General features: G+C 45.1%; 1 protein-coding gene across 2 annotated transcripts in view; it reads right to left on the bottom strand.

Moving 5' to 3' along the window:
- LOC117602030 (uncharacterized) overlaps positions 1-17,997 on the bottom strand; it is a 47,234-nt gene that overhangs the window by 15,799 nt on the left and 13,438 nt on the right. The window contains exon 1 of one of the 2 annotated variants that reach the window (XM_034319474.2): positions 846-1,608. The exons of the other annotated variant lie outside the window; for it this stretch is intronic. The gene's annotated coding sequence lies outside the window, so the exon portion shown is untranslated. Of the gene's footprint in view, positions 1-845; positions 1,609-17,997 lie in introns of those variants that run through there. 2 annotated transcript variants of the gene reach the window in all.

Here is a 17,997-nt window from a genome sequence, read left to right as displayed (position 1 = left end):
AGATCGCGCGTTACTACTATCAAGTGTAGAAAATCGATAGCGGCTAAGCAATCCACTTAATGGCATTCTCTAAACAGCCGCTGAACGTGATAAATCGAAGGCTGTGGACTATTTAGATATGCCGTAACGATATATCGAACTGTTGGTACAACACCAGATGGAAGACAGATTAAACGTTAACGAACAGTTTCTTACGATCTTTTACTACCAAGTAGAGGAGAAATCGAATCGAATCTGTCTTATAATTTTTACTAAACAAAAGGAATATTATTATAAAGAAACGGTTGCTCGCCGAGCGATGTCGAAGCGAACTCGTGCAACATTGGAAAATGTTGCTCCGTTTTAATCGTTGTTTATAAAGAAAAAGAGGAAGAAAAAAAAAAAGAATCATTGTGCAATCGTAATCTTACGCCCGCATCGTTCCGACATTCCGTTCAACAATACCGCAACAACTCAAACAAAACGTACTGCCCCCCCTCCCCCCTAATTTTCGAACGATTCCCTGCACGAGTCTCGAGCCACTCGAAGGAGCGAGCTTACGGTTCATCAATCCTCGCGAGTAACGCCCACGCAAAAAATCTTCGATCAAACGTTTTTTCCCTGGATTACGTTATCCGTCGATGATAGATGCTGTGTCATACGCATATAGTCGTGTTAATATCGCTACTCTCCTGTCGCCCTGTCGCAAGATTGTCACGCGCGACACTCGACGCAAGGGGAGAAGGAAGGGATCGTGGGGTGGGGATAGAATCGCAAGCAAGTACGGGAACGGATAGATGACGTTCGTGTACGGAGGTTGCTCAACTTGACATCACTTTCGTGACGTCATTAGAAAATCGCTTTACCTGGAGACGAAATGAACTTTTCGTACGCGCTGTCCCCGGGTCCGCAAGATGCGCCGATGGAAGCAGCAGAGTATTGCGAGAGTATGCGAGCAGAAACACACGCACACGGAGAGAGACGACGAGAGAAGGTCGGGATGAGAATCCAGTGAGAAAGGGGTGAGAAGAGGAGTCTTCTCAGAGGGGACAGTGTTCGCAAGCCCCGCTTCCACCAACTGGCAGAGGACGTCGCTTCTTTGTTCTTCCTTCCTGCTCTCGCAGGCACTACTCTTAGCTATACCACACACTCGGCTGACTAACGGAACGAAGTTAATCGGAGCACGTTAGACTCGGCGTCCCTTCGTCACTACTTCCACCGCACTACCAGTCCGTATATCAGTCACAGATAACGTTTCGGTGGAACCACTCTTATACTGTATTCGTACGCTAATGTATCCTTAGACTCCTCTAATTTACTTCTGTCTCTTTAGGAGAAAAAGATTTTACGATATAGACCAAATGATCGACGAAGGACAAAGTAAGAAAGATACGCGTTGTATCTGTGTGGTTGTACGATGAACGAACGTACGTACGTATGTCTCTGTATAGATGTACACAGTGTGACGCGCGCGCACACGTACACAATAGAAGAAAAACAGTGTGTTCGTTTTATCAACTGAGCTCCTGGCCAACGTCCGTATCGAAGCGAGGCCGGAGCACGACTGAGCGCGTATGCGAGCCGACACCGGCCGAGCGTGTGGCCCACGATACGGAGATACCCGACCGAACGTCGTACCGCTACGACACGAGTTCCGAGTCCTTTTGCCCCTCTCTTCGTTCCCTCCGCCACCCTCCCTGTCAGCCTATCAACCAGCCTAGCCCTCCGCGATTCCTCGTTTCCTCTCCGTCACTGGGGCCCCTCTATATCTCTTGCTTAAACCCGTACACGTCCTTCGCTATATACATTTATACATACGTAAGTACTATATACGTACGAGATACACCGGGATTTTTCCTCGACGATGAACTCGTACACCGCCAAACGAAAAATCCATTCCGCTACTCGACTACTCCGCTGCTCAACTACTCGAATAATGGCAACTTCTTTTTTTTTTCTCACGGAATCGACGCGGCGGGCCGCTTTTGATCGGTGCTGAACAGGTGCGAGCTTCGGCCGATACAAAGGGTACGGGGGTCAAATAAAATCGGGTGGATATTAAGCGGTAGGACCAGATTTATTTTACATTTGTCGCCCGCTTATTTCTCTCACGTTTCTTCTGAGATATAATTCCAACTCGACACGCTCGAGATATTTCACCGGTTTATCCTATCGTCGGAAAAGTTGTCCGCCATTGTTTCTGACAGACGGTCGAACGAAAAGTAGGATTTTCGAAACGAATACACGGTTGGTAAATACCAAATGAACCGTCCAACCGATCGGTAGGAGGTAGTTTGCGTTTGATTTAATGGTAGATAGGAAGGGTACATTATACCCGATGGCATACGTGGAATTTAGTAGATGTACGCGCGTGCAAGTACCGTAATCCGATATGATAATGAGCCGTGCGCTTTTGTGCGAACATCCACGTGAAATACCGTGGCTAGCTGGTGAACGTCTACAATGCCGTGGCGGAGCGGTGGTGGCGCACGGACGCGCAGAAAAGAGAAGAAAAATAAAAATGGTTCGAGTATCGAAACATTAAACCTGTCCCTTTAACCCTTTTGTTTGCCAAAGTCGCTTCCATGCTCGGCTACGTTTCTTTTATAGGAGCTTTTACTCGCGCGTTTCTGCCTCAGTTTCTACGATTACCTTGATAATTCGGTCTTATGCATATTCATTCGTTGCTCGGACTTAATTCGACGGCCTGTTTTCGCTCGGGCTGGCGATTTCTAAACTTCTTCCGTGCACGTTCAACCTTATCTGAAACACGCTGCATGCTCCACTGTCCCTTTCGGTTTCCCTTATCGCCCGTCGTCCACACGGTAACGGGGAAAAATTCAAAATCGAATACAGCCCGGTTTCACAAAGTGTCCTGCCCGAACTTGGTGTAACGCGTCGCGACGCTTTCCGGGAGAGATAAACGTTCCAAGAATTGACCGAACTGTTATCTGATCCGAGCCGAAGATCGGATTCCTACCTACAGATCAATGTACATTTAATAACAATATCATTATTACTATATCTACATTAGATATAATGTAATATACTGATCTAGTGCACCGGGGACGATAGTAAGTCAGACAGTTGCCTTTACAGGATTACAGAATTTCCTCGTTTAAACTATAATATTTAAACTGAAAGTAAATAATTGAAACTGAATGTAATCTAATGAGAATCCAGCGGAAACTTCAGCGCGAACTAAGGAAGCCAACAGGAAGGAAGGGGGGAAAAACGAGAAAGGGTTGAAAGCACTTTTGCGGCGAGTCGTGGATGTCCCGTGTGGGGGGGTTCTTGCGTGAAAGCATCGAGCAAAAGGTGAGCTCGGTTGTAGGAATCTTTTTTTCCAAAATTATCTTTCACCTCGGCTGGAAAACCAGTGTGACCACAAAAATGGTATTTTCTTGTTTTAAAGGGTCCGTTTGAAAACAGTCGAGCGGAACAAGAAACTTATCGATCGTTAATTACGTAACACGTGCCAAACGGGGAGAAGACGTTTCATTGGCGACCTCATAATTTACGATTCGGGTTATGGTTTTCTGCTTCTGCTTACACGTAATCCCTACGTAAATTGCACGCGATTATGCGCAATATGCGATACACGCGGTGTATGGAAACAATTACGGGACATCGAATCACGAAACTGCAGCTAATCGATATTCCCTATAAAATCGTTCAATCGTCGAAAAATTTCGATTTCGTGGCTGTGCGATACGCGAGGTAGACAACCAATTCACCTAATTACGACCGTCAGCCCTTTTTTCGAAAGTAATCGTTTGTAAACTTTAACGAAGAATGTCCCCTCGGAAAGGTGTTTCCATTAAATATTGCTGGCGTCGAGCAAATTAATAGCGGTACCGAGAGAATCCAGGCTAGCAGGCAGCCTGAATTATTCTAAAATTCAGAGGGGGAGGGGGGGACAGTTACTTGGAAGCAGCGTAACGCCACTCCTCGAGGATATAACGTTAAGGAACTCTATTTCGAATGGAACGTTATGGGAGCAAGTTTCATTGCTCGAGCCCTTTGTCTCAAGTTATGCCGTAACGTTTTAACCAGTTCGAATGAAAGTTATCCTCTGTCAGGATGAGAAAGGGTCGATCGTGGTGGGGCACGAGGGGGACGTGGGGATGGTTGGATGAACGGGCAGGAGGGAGGTGCAAGGAGGAGAAACGATGCGCAGTACGGTGCAAAATAGACGCACCGAGTTCGTACTTGTTTGTACCTAGCGGTATTCGTTTGCCTCGAACCCACATACTTTCAGACGATATCGACTTTGCTCGGTTTTCTTTCGTCTACCCGCGTTATCCCCCTCGCGTTGCTTTTAACGGTATCGTGAAACGCTATTATCTTATAGTTTTCTATTTAACAAAACGACGACAGGCTATTGGCTATTATAATGATATCAAACGCTATCGGAGGATCGATACAATAGATCGAATCTAACATAGATAAAGAGTTTATTACACACATGTGACATTAAATTGAATGATATTTAACTGGCATTTTGTCGATGAATGAATTCAAATTATTCGTGAAATGAAAACGGAAGTACCGCGTATCGGTTTGATCCGTTGCATTGAACGGTCAACGACGTTCTGATTGGAGCGCATCCGCTCTGCGCAGCACGTGACCAAGCACCGAGCTAAGGAGTAAAGAGTTACGTCGAGAGGGGAAAGCCTTTTCCTTTTCCCTCGAGTTTCGTGCTCAAGTAATGACAGCCGTAGGTGCGGGAGAGGCGTACGATTGTAATGCGATGCGAATCGGGACTGAAAACCAACTCGGTTGGATATCATTCTGTTTTTAAACTGCTTGTTCATCGTTTTTTTACGACGACGAGATTTTTATTCGATAGGTGGAGGAAGGAGCCGTTGATTTCTCCCTGGATCACGTTTTTCCTTGTTTCGAACGATAACCGGTCAGTTCGAAATAGAGAAATTCGAAGCTGGTCAGATGCAAGTACGAACTACCCACGGTATATCGCGGTTATTCAATTTCGCTGCCGAGAAGAAAACGAGTACCGCTACGACACGAGTTCCGAGTTGTTTTCCCCTTCGCGCGATTTCCTCCGTTCCCCCTCGCTCCCTTACCTCTCCGCTCCATCCACCCAATCGTTCTCTCTACGTCGATCTTTCCATTACAATCTCGTCTTCTCTCTTCTCACCGTTAGTATTCTGCCATTACTACCTATACATATACGCACAACTTCCACTACTTCGAGCGTCCTTCGTGAGTACGCGGCGCGATTTTTCTCGGTTAGGAGCCGGCTCGTTGAGGGCAAACATGAAAATCAAACTTAAAGGGAATTCCTGATTCAAGAGATGTCTTTCGAGAGGAAGGAATGGAACCTCCGTAAATTTCTTTTCAGAAATCTTTTGAAAAAGGAATTAATTTTAATCGAGACACGTCTAACTATTACAGTAAAAGCTGGATATATGCAACGAAAGATTGGCTGAATATATGCAACATCGCTATCCCCTCCACTTGGAGGGATCCCCCTAAGCGAACCGAGACGCTCGACGAGGAAGCCGTATAATACGATTCGAACCGTTACAGTAAAACCTGGATAAATGCAACGAAAGAATGCTTGGATAAATGCAACATCGCTAACCCCTCCACTTAGGGGGATCCCCCTAAGCGAACCGAGACGCTCGACGAGGAAGCCGTGTAATACGATCCGAACCGTTATACCGATGTGACTAATACTAATTCAACGATAAAACTTTTTTATTTTTAACTTTTTCTTAATGAAACTTTTACTAACGCATTTGTGAGATTTTTCTGATTAAAATGATACCAAACATAAGGCAGGCCCTACACCAAAGATGCATCAAACACGCAACATGCAACATGCAACACGTCGCATGTTGTGTACGAAAGTAGAATACGTATCGCCGCTGATATGGATATATGCAACATTACATGCCCAGAATCGACACCTCGGCTGGATATATGTAACGTTTAAATGCCCAGAATCGACACCTCGGCTGGATATATGCAACGTCTGGGTCCCAATGTTTGTTGCATATATCCAGCTTTTACTGTATCGCGTTACGTCGCTATCGGGAAGAACCTCTCACCGTTCGAACAGTGCGCTCGCTCGGCGTTCAACAACTTTCAACTTATTTTCTACGATAAAAGTCCTTTCTCCGGTGGCCACGCCAGCAACGCAACGTCCTTTCTTCGCGATATTAAATCTCAACGTTTCCCGCAAAGTCAATGAACGTGCGCCGCGTTTCCCTCGCTACGAATTCACGGCAGAAAGGCGCCTTAGTGGTGGGTCCTTCGAATTCCAAAGGTCTTGCCCCGTTTAACCCTTTTAACCCTTCGGTAATTCCGCTACGATCCCACCAAGACACGGTCAAAGCTGGTACTTACTTTCAAAGAGGACGCTTCCCCGCCGCTTTCTTTGCTCTTCGAATCAAACCAACTCGCAGAAAGAGAGGAGAGGACTTTTCGACATTCGAATCGAAGGGATCAGAGTCGGCGACAGTTTGCAAGAGAATACTGTAATACCGCTCGCACACAGCCTAGCCCGTGTACAGTTTACACGCGACCCTCGGCCAAAAGTCGATATTATTGAAAACGTTTCATTGGAAACAGATAACCTTACGAGGTCTACTTCGTCCGCTATTCGGGCTCGTGAGAAATCTATTTTAATAAAATTATTAAATAAAAAGATTGCCGGATTTTGGGAGCCGCCTTGCCAGTGCTGCTGCAGCGGACTACGTACGGTTCGTCACGAAGCCGAGCGTATTCGAATAAATTAGTAGAAGAATTTTCAACCTCGAAAGCCTGGCCTTCGACGGCGGACGACCAGCGTGTGTCACAATGATCGTTATCGCTCGACTTATGCCTTTCTTCGAAAAGAGAATCGTTGTCCAAATTTAGCACCGCGTATCGCCGGAAATCAAACTTTCGGCACGAAATTTCATACGAACGTGTTATATGTACACTAGTGGAATTCATTCTGGACAGTTTTAAATTTTTACTTAAATTTCGCTTTTCTTCAAATTATTCAATATATAATTGTTTTCTAATTTCAGGGCGTTAAAATTACAATTGCAACACATCAAAGGAGGTAGAAAGAAATGAATATTTTTCTTCGGACATCCTTTCACATCCTTCGCCGTTTTCCGTTGCGAAAACAAAAATAACAACACGATTTAGATTTTTAAAAATTAAAATTTAAAGAATCATAGATTACAATAAAAATATTACGGTATCAATTTAGCATAGCAGAATATGAAATAAAGAATATTTTTCTTCAAAGTGTCCAGAATTAATTCCAGCAATTCAGAAAAAAGAAGAAGGTTTGTTTCGTTGAAAAGACGATGGTTAAGTTGGAGCGAGCGAGGAAAAGATTCGTGAACGATAAGCGAGAGGTGATGGCGGTCGCGTGGTGACGAGTAAAAATAGATACTATGTGAAAATCGTAGGTGAAAAGCGGAAACACCGAGGATTCCATGCTGAGGACAAACAAGCTTCTAATCCTGAGCCGATGGAGAGCGGTAGGCTAGAAATAGGGACGATTCTCCTCCCTACAGCTGGAACCGACTCAGGAAGTTTAGTGGCTCGTGTCTGTTCAATTACAAGACAGCCGGGGTACAACGCTCCCCAACTAACCAGCTTCTCTACCGAACGAGTCCTGACTCACCGTTTCCTCTCCTCTTCCTTTTCCTTTTAATTTTCATCGCGTTTCTTTAAAGAAGCCAGAGCTACCACTTTGTTGCAAAGATACAAAACTCTACCGAGCGATGGTAATATCATACGACCGTCCACCGAATTCCCATTGCCACGTCCGCAAACGTCGCGCAACAGATGTGGTTCGAAAGCAACGAGGCTTCATTGCCGAAACTATAGCGCGTTCGACGCACGGATTCCCGCCGTCCAATAATATTACACGAGAGCATCAACTAAAATCGTTTAAACACGGATTATCCAGTACACGAACCAGAACAAAAGCCCCTGTCCTTCTTTCGGCCGGCGCGGCAGCGAGGAGGGACAGAAAGAAAGGAGAGAAATGGAGAGCGAGAAAGAGGGAATAAGCCAGGACTACTCGACTCTCCTCTCTTCGTTCCTCCGCGTCTCATTCTTCTCTCTTACTCTCACGGAGAACTCTCGAGCCGAGCTCTCCTATTCGAGACGCTCGATATTTTAATTCCTGCCGATCGACCGACCGTCTCCTCTGAGCCACCGTTCGCGAATATCGTTTTCGCTATAAAGATGCGCCGAAAATAGGCAATATTCTGTTTTTTTCTTCTTTTTCTGTGAATAAAATCTTGGGCGTGTTTGCCGTAACGAGGTTTCTGTGCCTTTACAGTTTCGGAGCACAGCCTTCTGTAAAAGTTGAGAAATCGACGCGAGCTATTGCGTTTGCTGAATCTCAGGTAGAATAATGGTCGGGGCGGGGAATCTCTCGAGTTGCGCCACTTACTACGACCCGGCAAGACAGTACCGCTCGAAAAACAATGGCGCGCTCGAAACCACGTATTCGTCGTTATCGGCACGAATAACAATTAACGCGTTGATAAAAGGAACCCGTGGATCGTATAAACGAAACGGCGTGAAAAACAAAGTGAAAAATAAGAAATTCGTGTCAGGGTAACCGCCATTGCGTACGAATCGAACGTTCGTGATAATTGTAACCGAAGGTAAAAAGTACCGCCCCGATGGGATGCCGTTTTCAAACGAATACGCGAATACCGAATGCACGGAAGGACGTAAAATAGGATATATGTATAGAGAGCGAGTTCGTAGGTAGAGTTCCGTCGCGAATGGAGAAGGAAAATGGAGGAGAAACGGAGAGAGAAAAGACGAGTCCGTGGTTCGCGTTGATCCACTTCGTCCCTCCAACTTCGTCATCTTCTCTGTCTCCTTCTTTCCACTGCTTTCTCTCTCTTTCTCTCTCTCTTCGTTACAACGAGAGAAAGAGAGAGCTTTTCGTTCTGGTTCGTTTACCGTTCTTTCTTGTACGATTGTCACGTGGCTCTGTTCTTTCTTTTTTTTACTCGCATCCTCTTGCTCCTTTCTCTGTCTTTAGCTGTCCCGCTCGCGTACTCGTATGAATTTATTCCTTTTTAACGCTCACGCTTTTATCCTTCTCATTGAGTTTTATTCGTTATTCTTCTCTGTTCGTTACTCTTCACCGTTCAATGTTCGCTGTTCATCGTCGCACGCGTCCACCCTTTTCTTGCGCTCCTATCTCTCTCGTTCGATAATTCATCTGTTTTTTGCTCGCTAACTCGTCCCCTCGTTCCACAGTTGAACGATGATGAGCTTACGCTTCTCTCGTTCACTTTGTTTCTCTCTCGCGTTAGATTACATTTACTCTATGTTCTCGCTCGCTCCATGGGTCAGACGCGAGGTTCCTTGTCTCCCTCGTATTCATCGATTCGCTCTGCTTCTCGCTCTCCCGCTTTGTCGGACTTCTTTCTCTCTCCTTCTCGTCCAGCCACCCTCGCTCGTTCGCTCGCTCTTCGTTTATAGATTCCCGCCCTCCCTGCCCGCTCCCGTTTCCCTCTATTTGTCTGTGTTTTTCTTCTCTTGTCAAGAACAAACCCACACGAGCACGCAGTTGCGTTCTCGTTCTCGTTCTCGTTCTCGTTCTCGTTCTCGTTCTCGTTCTCAACGCGTCACCGTAGCAGACCGGCAATCCGTGAACAGCCGGTTTAACCGAGCATGTAGCAGCCGGCCCGATCGATTTTCATCGTGTTTCAAAATTCTCTCCGCACATCCTGTCCAGGAACTAACCACTTACACCTCCGACGCATCGAGGAGACTTTTTATCTGCTCAGCGCCCACCGAAATTCAACCCTTAACTCCTTCATCTCTGGCGTTAAAGTTAAATTCGATCGGAACTCGTCGCCGAGACGTTCCCTGTTCACAGTTAACAGGAAAATTCATTTTTCAACCCGGATGGAATACACGTAACATTTATTTCCAACGATTAACCGATGACACGATAATCTTGTTCGTCGAATAACAAGTGATACGGTCGATTTCCATCAGACCTCGGGGGGATCGTTAAGCTGTTGGACTAATCTCCGAGTAGACTAACGCCATGGTAATTCCGGTAACACGCTCTATGGAGTGTTTATTGAACTAAGATTTAGTAGTAGCTCTTCGAGTTTCCGGCAACTTCGCATCTTTAGTCACGCCACTAAACGTTATAGGTTAAATCGTTTGCCGTCGCGATTCTTTCGCCGATTATCTCCACGGCTTATCGATCTCTCCTCTCAAACGGGAGTTTATATCTAATCAGATTACCGTTTCGAATCTCAACGCGACCTTCTCCGTGTTTGACTCCGTTACAAACGCGTGAAAAGCAAAGATTGGAAATATGTTTTTTTTTTTTTTTTTTCGGAGTAAGAAAATTTCAACGTCAACGACGATCACTTTGCAATTCATTAGCCTCTGTTCCATTATGCGTGTACGCTGTTTCGGTGGAGGTCAATTCATCCCCCCCCCCCCCCCCCCCCCCCCCCCCTCTAGGCACAATGGTGGCTGAAACAGAGTCCAACTCGTTCGCTGTCGGCTTTCTGGTTAATCGGGTGCGGTTATTTGTAAATATTAGAAAGCACGTTAGCTTCCTTGTTTCACCCTCCACTCTGATCGCTTAAATTTTCAAATCGGATCATCAACTTTGCGTTGGAATAATTTTTAATTAATAGATATTTTCTCAGACGGTGTCGAAAAGAAGGAGAGAGTAGCCATACGAGTGAAAGGCAGAAAAAGCATTAATAACACGTGGGAAATTATTATTTGGAATAGCGAATAGACGGGGTTAACCGAGGTGCACCCTCGACCTGGCTGCACCAGCGATTGTAGGGGCTGCTTTGACGGTTCTCAATGGAACCTCGGCTCCATTGCTCTCTATGTACCAACCCCTATTTTCTGCCACGGTTAGTAACCTCCCTTGCTGATAGAAGGCCCCGGACTTTCGAGAACTCGAAAGCCTACCTGCCTGCATAGTTTGTTTTATTTCTAACTGGTCACTGGACTTTCTTCTTTCTCTTTCACTCGTTCCAACGTACACAGACATTTCCAGCCTTGCAACATTCCTAACCTCCTGTCATGGGAGTCGAGTTAACTTCTTGAAAAAAACGAACAAATTAACGCGTTCATTAGGCATATGCATGCTGGAGAGAAATTAATAATTTTCTTTCCCATTTTCCTGGTTAGGAAAGTGTAATGGAAGCCAACACGAAAGTCGAAGAAGTTGCCAGGTCGGTCTCTTCTTAGGGAGCATTCACGACCCGATCCCTCGAAATCTGATCCCGCTTCTCTGTGTAGAAACACAAGTTGTGCCAGTATAACAGGCATTGTATACTACCATCTCCTGGCAAATCGATAAACAGGCGTTCCGAAGATATCGGTCGCGGGTACTTTTCGCGCCCACCTGCCGCTCTCTAACCTTTTATATTTCCCTGATCGTTCAAACACGCGCCATTTCGCATATGCAAAAATAAGTTAATCGTGTAAATACGGTAACGAACAAGGAAATTAATGAGCAAACAAAAAATATTCAGGTTAAAAATCGTCCAATGGTGGGCTCGTTAAGCGGTACGCGTATTACGAGGCGAAAGAAGAGAAATAAAAAAAAAAAAATTTCACTTTCCATGGGAGAGGTTTCGATCTCGGAACGGATTGCGTTAAGCGGCCCTTACCTTTCCAGTTCAACTTTCACCTAACGTTATGCAAACTACTAAAAATTCGAGCAACCACAACAGTCGAATTCCCCAATTTCTTCCATCAATCGTGAATGTTAATACTCAAAATTTATACTAATTATAAATAATGAAAAAAAAAAGGAACCTTGCGAAAAGGTAATTCGGACCAATGATGTTCCGAATCGATGAATCCGATTTAAACGAAACGATTGAACGAGTTCGTTAAAAATTAGTCAAATCGCAGGTAAAACAGCACCGACTCAAAGAGGTTAAGGACCTCATTTTTTTTTCTCCCGCCCTTTTTTTTCCTCCGTTTCGAAGGCGCCTTTTTGCAAGCCAGCTTGGCCCGGTAATCGGATTATTTTGGTGTGGTGCGTAAAACATGCTCGTTATCGGACGATGCTGCGAAAGGGTCCCGACTATGAGACGAGAGTAACGACGACGACGATGACGTCGACGTCGAGGAGGAGGACGGCGGCGCTGCCGGCGCCGACAGCTTTTCACAGTTAGTCGCGCCACACCGGAAGATCGATCAGCATGGATGGGTCTGATGCTCGATATGCCATTGCGCCCGTTCCTATTGTACGAATCACCTCGTCACGAATTCTTAACAAATACGTTCATTTGTAAGGAATAACGTAATTTGAAAACTGTATGGTTCTAGGTACGACCGAAGGTAATCTCGCGAATGGAAAATATTCGATTTGACATATGGACCGGTTTCGTTGGTATAAAATTAAAATGCGAATAAGCGCTCGCGAAACAAGCAGCGTACGCTCTGATAATTCCACGTTTTCCGATAGGTTAGGTCAGGGACTAGTATACATATATAGGCAACCATTCGAATTCACGACAGGTATATTCGAGCAATCTTGTTTCGCGTCTCTGCTGTTCATTGAAATGTACCAAAAAAATAATCCATAAATGGTAAATTTAATGGTAAATTTGATCACAGAATGGTAGTCGAATAGAGACTTTCTGAAAAGACGCGTAAAACATGAACGTTTTTTTGTAAGAAATTCATGGGTGCTTGTAACACGATATAAACATCTCGGTGGGCCTCTAATGAAAATGGTCGAACACAAGTGGAAAGCCGTCCTTCGTGTCGCCTCTCTGGCTTTTCTTTTCTTTTTTTTTTCACCTTTCTCCCTCCGACCCAACCATCTCCCCCATCGCTACCACACTGCTTCTCTCTCTCCCTCTCTCTCGCACAACATTCACCCTCGTTCTCCTTTCTGGTTCCATCGACTTTCCTAGGGATCTCACGGATAACGTATAGCTTTCATTCCTAAGCAATACACACGGAGTTCCAGCCTCTGCCTCTAATAAACAATAACTTCGCCATTTGCGTTCTTTACACGCAACGTTTGTACGTTTCGATAGTGAAAGAAAAAGGGAAGAAATAATTGTATTCTCGACCTTGTCGATAAGTTGGCACATCGGTTGAAATAGAAATCAAGATGTCCGATTTGCAACGGACGGCCAGATACAGTTTCCTTCGACGGAAAGAAGTGAAAGTTAATTTTGAACGGGCCGTTACAAAAGCATAATTGTACAGTTAGCCAATCGAGCGATCATTGTTTTGAACGAAATGATAGATCCCATCGAAGTATCATTAAACCGGCAACCGGTTACGTAATCGGTCTACCGTCGAGCATCCAGTGTTGCTATCTTTTGTACATCTACACTTCTCGGCAACTGAGGCTTGCTTTTAGTTAAAAAGAATCGTAGAACACGGTTTATTTGTTTATTTAGGTTCTAAGCACGAAACGCAGCGCGTCTACTGGATACGTAATGGAGGCGATGCGACGCGACGCATCAAAGCGGAGCAATCGTTTGTCGAACGAGTGCTACTCTGGTCTTTATTTTCAGTGGCAGAGTTGGCTCTATTTATAAACGGCTTTGGTCACCTTCGAAAACGCCTGGCTCGTCGACACGTCGATTCTCTAACTTCTATTAAACGTGTAACCATCTTTATTGTAATAAAAAGGAATTTTTCTCGATCGAGACAGTGAAAGAAGTCTAAGTTGTACACGGCTTTGGTATCCTCCTTTCTCGCGATTACAATACAGGGAGTTGCGATCGCGGCGCTGATAACAGTGTTTACAGGATCTGGCCAGGCGTTATCTTGTTCGGCTTCCGCAACGTCCGTGCTTCTTTCATAAACTCACGCGGAATTTGTTAACCTTCCATTACGTCCGTTGACACGGATTACCGGTAGATTTTATAGCCTTTCCTTCCTCCAACCACCAGCTAACGATCTCTCTCTCTGTAGATCCCTTGGCATCTCCATGCCTTAACTTTAACTCGTGAAATAGAGTTCTTCGAAAAGAAGAAATATCGTCGTCTCACCGAGATGGCGCTATTCCGTGGAATTTGAATGCAAAGAACAGGAGAAGAGGGATGTTTCTTTGAAAAAACCAACCTCCGACGCGACGCGATACGCTATTCCAAAGAAACGAGCATTTTCGAGAAGCCATCGAGAGTGAAATTGGCGTGCGGCGAAAAATAGCGCATTTAATTATAGGTCAAACGCGAGATTCCACCAAGCAGCTGTTTAAATAGCAACGTACTTGGGCTCTGCCACTCGACAAAAACACTTTTGCAAAATACGAGGCGTCTTGTCGTCGCACGCACCGACACGATCGATCGATTAATAGTATTACGTCCTTTTATCAACCTATTCATAATTTTTCTTTAACACTTTGATCGCCACGACGCTTGAATTTCAATAGGAATCCATCACTCATATTACAGTACAACCTGGATAAATGGAAGGAAAGAATGCTTGGATAAGTGCAACATCGCTATACCCTCCACTTGGGGGGATCCCTCTAGGCGAACCGAGCCGCTCGACGAGGAAACCGTGTAATATGATCCGACCGTAATATCGGTGTGACTAATACTAATTGAACGATAAAACTTTTTTATTTTTAACTTTTTCTTAATGAAACTTTTACTAACGCACTTGTGAGATTTTTCTGATTAAAATGACACCAAACACGATATAGTTTGAATTATATTTATAAACAATAGTAATAGAATAAACAACATAGAATTGTCTCCATGACTGAATATAAAAGATGTGTACGGACTCAGAATCGACACATCGCCTGGATAAATGCAACATTTAAATGCCCAGAATCGACACCTCGCCTGGATAAATGCAACTACTGGGTCCCAATCTCGGTTGCATTTATCCAGGTTTTACTGTGTTAGGAATTCTTTGACCTACCTAAGTGGAAATACTCGGTATTAGATACTTGCAATTATGGATGAAAATATAATGAAGTATTTTGAAGATAAGATACATAAGATTTGTGAAGACAAAAGTAATACTTAATGAAATTTTCAACGGCTTTAGCCTAGCAATCAATGTGTTAAAAGTAAGAAAGTTCGTTGCTCCGTTGAACATTCGGTATTCATAGGGTTCACGGTCATAACGACAATAATATTTTTCATCTGCCAAGCGATTAGACTCGGTTACGCATAGTCAAAGACAGTGAAACAGACGAAGGAAGAATTTTCGAAAGGGAAAAATGTCGGGATACCTGGGCATAGGTAGTCTACCGTGTCCTTCCTCGGTTTCTGTCTCAGATCCTATCGACTATGGCATCATAACTCGTGGACAATGAAAACAATGTGCTCGGATGAGTAATCCTCCTTCGGATACCTTGGACAGCTAATTGTAAGAGAGCAGGGATGAAGGAGCGAGAGGGAAAGATACGGATCCCTGGCGAGCCAGACAAGGACGCGGCGAACAGTGACCCGCCGATCGTTTCTCTCCCGCCCGAGACACTGTTAGTCACGCGCATACCTGCCTACTTAGGGAATTCGAAGCCAAGCATGGCAAGACTCCGCGTTATCCGAATCGATGCTTTTGCCGCTGTACAAACCTTTTGATTACCCGAACCCTTCAGTCTAGGCCTATTGTTTGCCTACTACACCAGTATTTTCAAGAAATTACAATAGCTAAACTAATTGGGACAAACGAAGAAACTTTTTCGTACCCCGTTATTGCAAAAATTAGCCTCGTGTAAAATGCAACAGGATTGAGCGTTATTGGCGAATCCGTGATGTTGCACAAACCTGTCATAGCCGAGGACTGTTCGCGACGCATCATTGATAAGATAACGTTCGTGATTAATCGCTCCGGTCCAGTTTGCGGAGGTGCTTTTAAGACGAGCAAGCACCACCGAACCCCTGAAGCCTCTGGCATATTTTAAAAATACGGTTGCTTTGGCATCAATGGTGGTTACGGGTCTTCGTATTTATGACACGGTCCGAGGACCACGCAGTCGGTAAATTTAACCATGGAAATCCATGGAAACCCGTTCAACCTTTCTAGACAATCACCGAACAGAAGCTGAATATACTGTATATTCGATACATTCGACGTAGCAAGTTGACTATAATAAAGATTCAAATATTATAACTCGCAGTGTTGTCTGCTTGGAAAAAGAAAGGGGTGAGAATCGATGAATCGTGGCGAATGGACGAATCGTTGGAAAATCTCTGTTGCAAATAACGCGAAACAATCGTATTTTCAGCGCTTTTCGGGCAGATTGAACGATCTCGGGAGATGACATCGGCCGAAGTTGCCTCGCTCGTAGGTCGGTCGATTCTCCGACGAAATATGTAGGTGGTACATATGTAGGTAGCAGGTATTCGGTGTGTATAGCGGGCACGTGCGTGAACCCGTGTGTGTGGACGTCGGAAACGCATGCGTACACGCGCAAGTAGGATGTTATTGCAAGGGGGTTGAGTTGCATGTTGCATCGGCTTTCTCGTTGACACGTTCTCCCCTCGGGATTCGGAGTTACGATTTTACTTTGCACCACCTCTTTCGATTCGACTAATACTCTTCTATGATTATTACGTACGCAAAAATCAGTCGATATTTTTGCTACGAAATATAAAAACTGATGGCCGTGTAGGGAAACAGGATCCAGATACGAGCAGAGGGTTAAGAGCATTGTCCACCTGTCCACCTTCGTTCCCCCAGCCGACCGTGAGGCACCTGCGTGACGTCACACGAGGAAACAGCTGGTCGTTCCTTTCTTACTTGCTCCTCGCAGTCCGCTGCTCCGCAACCTTTCTCCGTCTCCCTTTTTCCTACTCGATGCACAGCTAGCCTCATCTTTTATCTTCCTTCCTCTTACTTGCTTGCACACTCTTGCACACTCCCTTGCTCATTCGTACGTAGACGATTGTCTCGCTTCATTTTACTACTACCAATACTCTTTTGCTTCTCACTTCTCTCGGTATAGTATCTTCGCTTACTACCATGGTCCGTCGTCTCTTTTACTCCAATCTCGCCAGATCCGTAGGCCTGTTTAACCTCGGCGTTTCTGATACATACCGTACAAGAGTACGCGAGCAGTTTTTTAAACAGTAGGTATTCGCGTTCGTCGATGACTCGTATTCAAAGTATCATGGTCGTGATCGTGACCGATACTTGTCGAATATACTGCCCGAAGCACCATCTCCGTTTCAGACGTCGCGAGAGTGGGTCGAAGATTGTTTCTCCGATACCTTCAACACCCTCTACCTAGCGGGTCGTACAAAGAGCCAGAAGTCCGATGTCTCCGACCCGATACTCGTCTACTCCGTGTATTTACCTTGTCCTGCCACTTGCCACTTAATACATAGGGAAATGGCCTGTTCGTTGTGTGTACGCGCGCGTGTGCTCCCACCGCACCAGCCGCGTTTCCGTTGCACGGTAAACAACACTGTTGGGAGGAGGCAAAGTGGCGACACGGTGAGAGTGTGCGTACGGGAACGTGGCGAGCAGGATTTCAGAACAAGCTGGAAAGTGGTATACTCTCCTCGGTGGATTTTGCGTGGTCGGCTTCTCTCGTTACTATTTCGTACGCCTCCTCCAGCATCGTAACTCCAAGTAATCTGCTCGATTTACCGGCACCGTGGATTTCGCAAACGGTCCGGGGAAAGTGTTTGTTTCGTTTCGTTTCGTATCGCGAACAAAACGATATCGTATACCGCATTTCCATTCCACTTTACCCGATTCGGACAAAACGAAATAAAAGTGAACGGTTTTAATCCTCTTTGGGGAGGAGGGGGATTTAAGCGCGCTCGTAAACGCGAGAATTAATAAAGAGGAATTACTCGAGGCTGTCTGAACAATTTTTCTACCGCTTTCTCTCTCACACTCTGAGCGCCAACATTCTTGGTCGAAAACTTATTAGGTGCTTTAGCCTTCGTAGGCTTCGCCTACCCTCCCGGCGCGACCATCCTGCAGACCCTTTAAAACGTTCTATCTTCTCCTGGCCTTGAGACTTACCAAAAAACCAATCGATAGTCTCAAAGGATGGAGAGCTCGTAAATTTCA

This window comes from Osmia lignaria, chromosome 13 (assembly GCF_051020975.1).
Source record: "Osmia lignaria lignaria isolate PbOS001 chromosome 13, iyOsmLign1, whole genome shotgun sequence".
Classification (NCBI taxonomy): domain Eukaryota; kingdom Metazoa; phylum Arthropoda; class Insecta; order Hymenoptera; family Megachilidae; genus Osmia; species Osmia lignaria.
The sequence above is the reverse complement of the archived record's forward strand: the minus strand, read 5'-3'. Positions and strand labels throughout refer to the sequence as shown.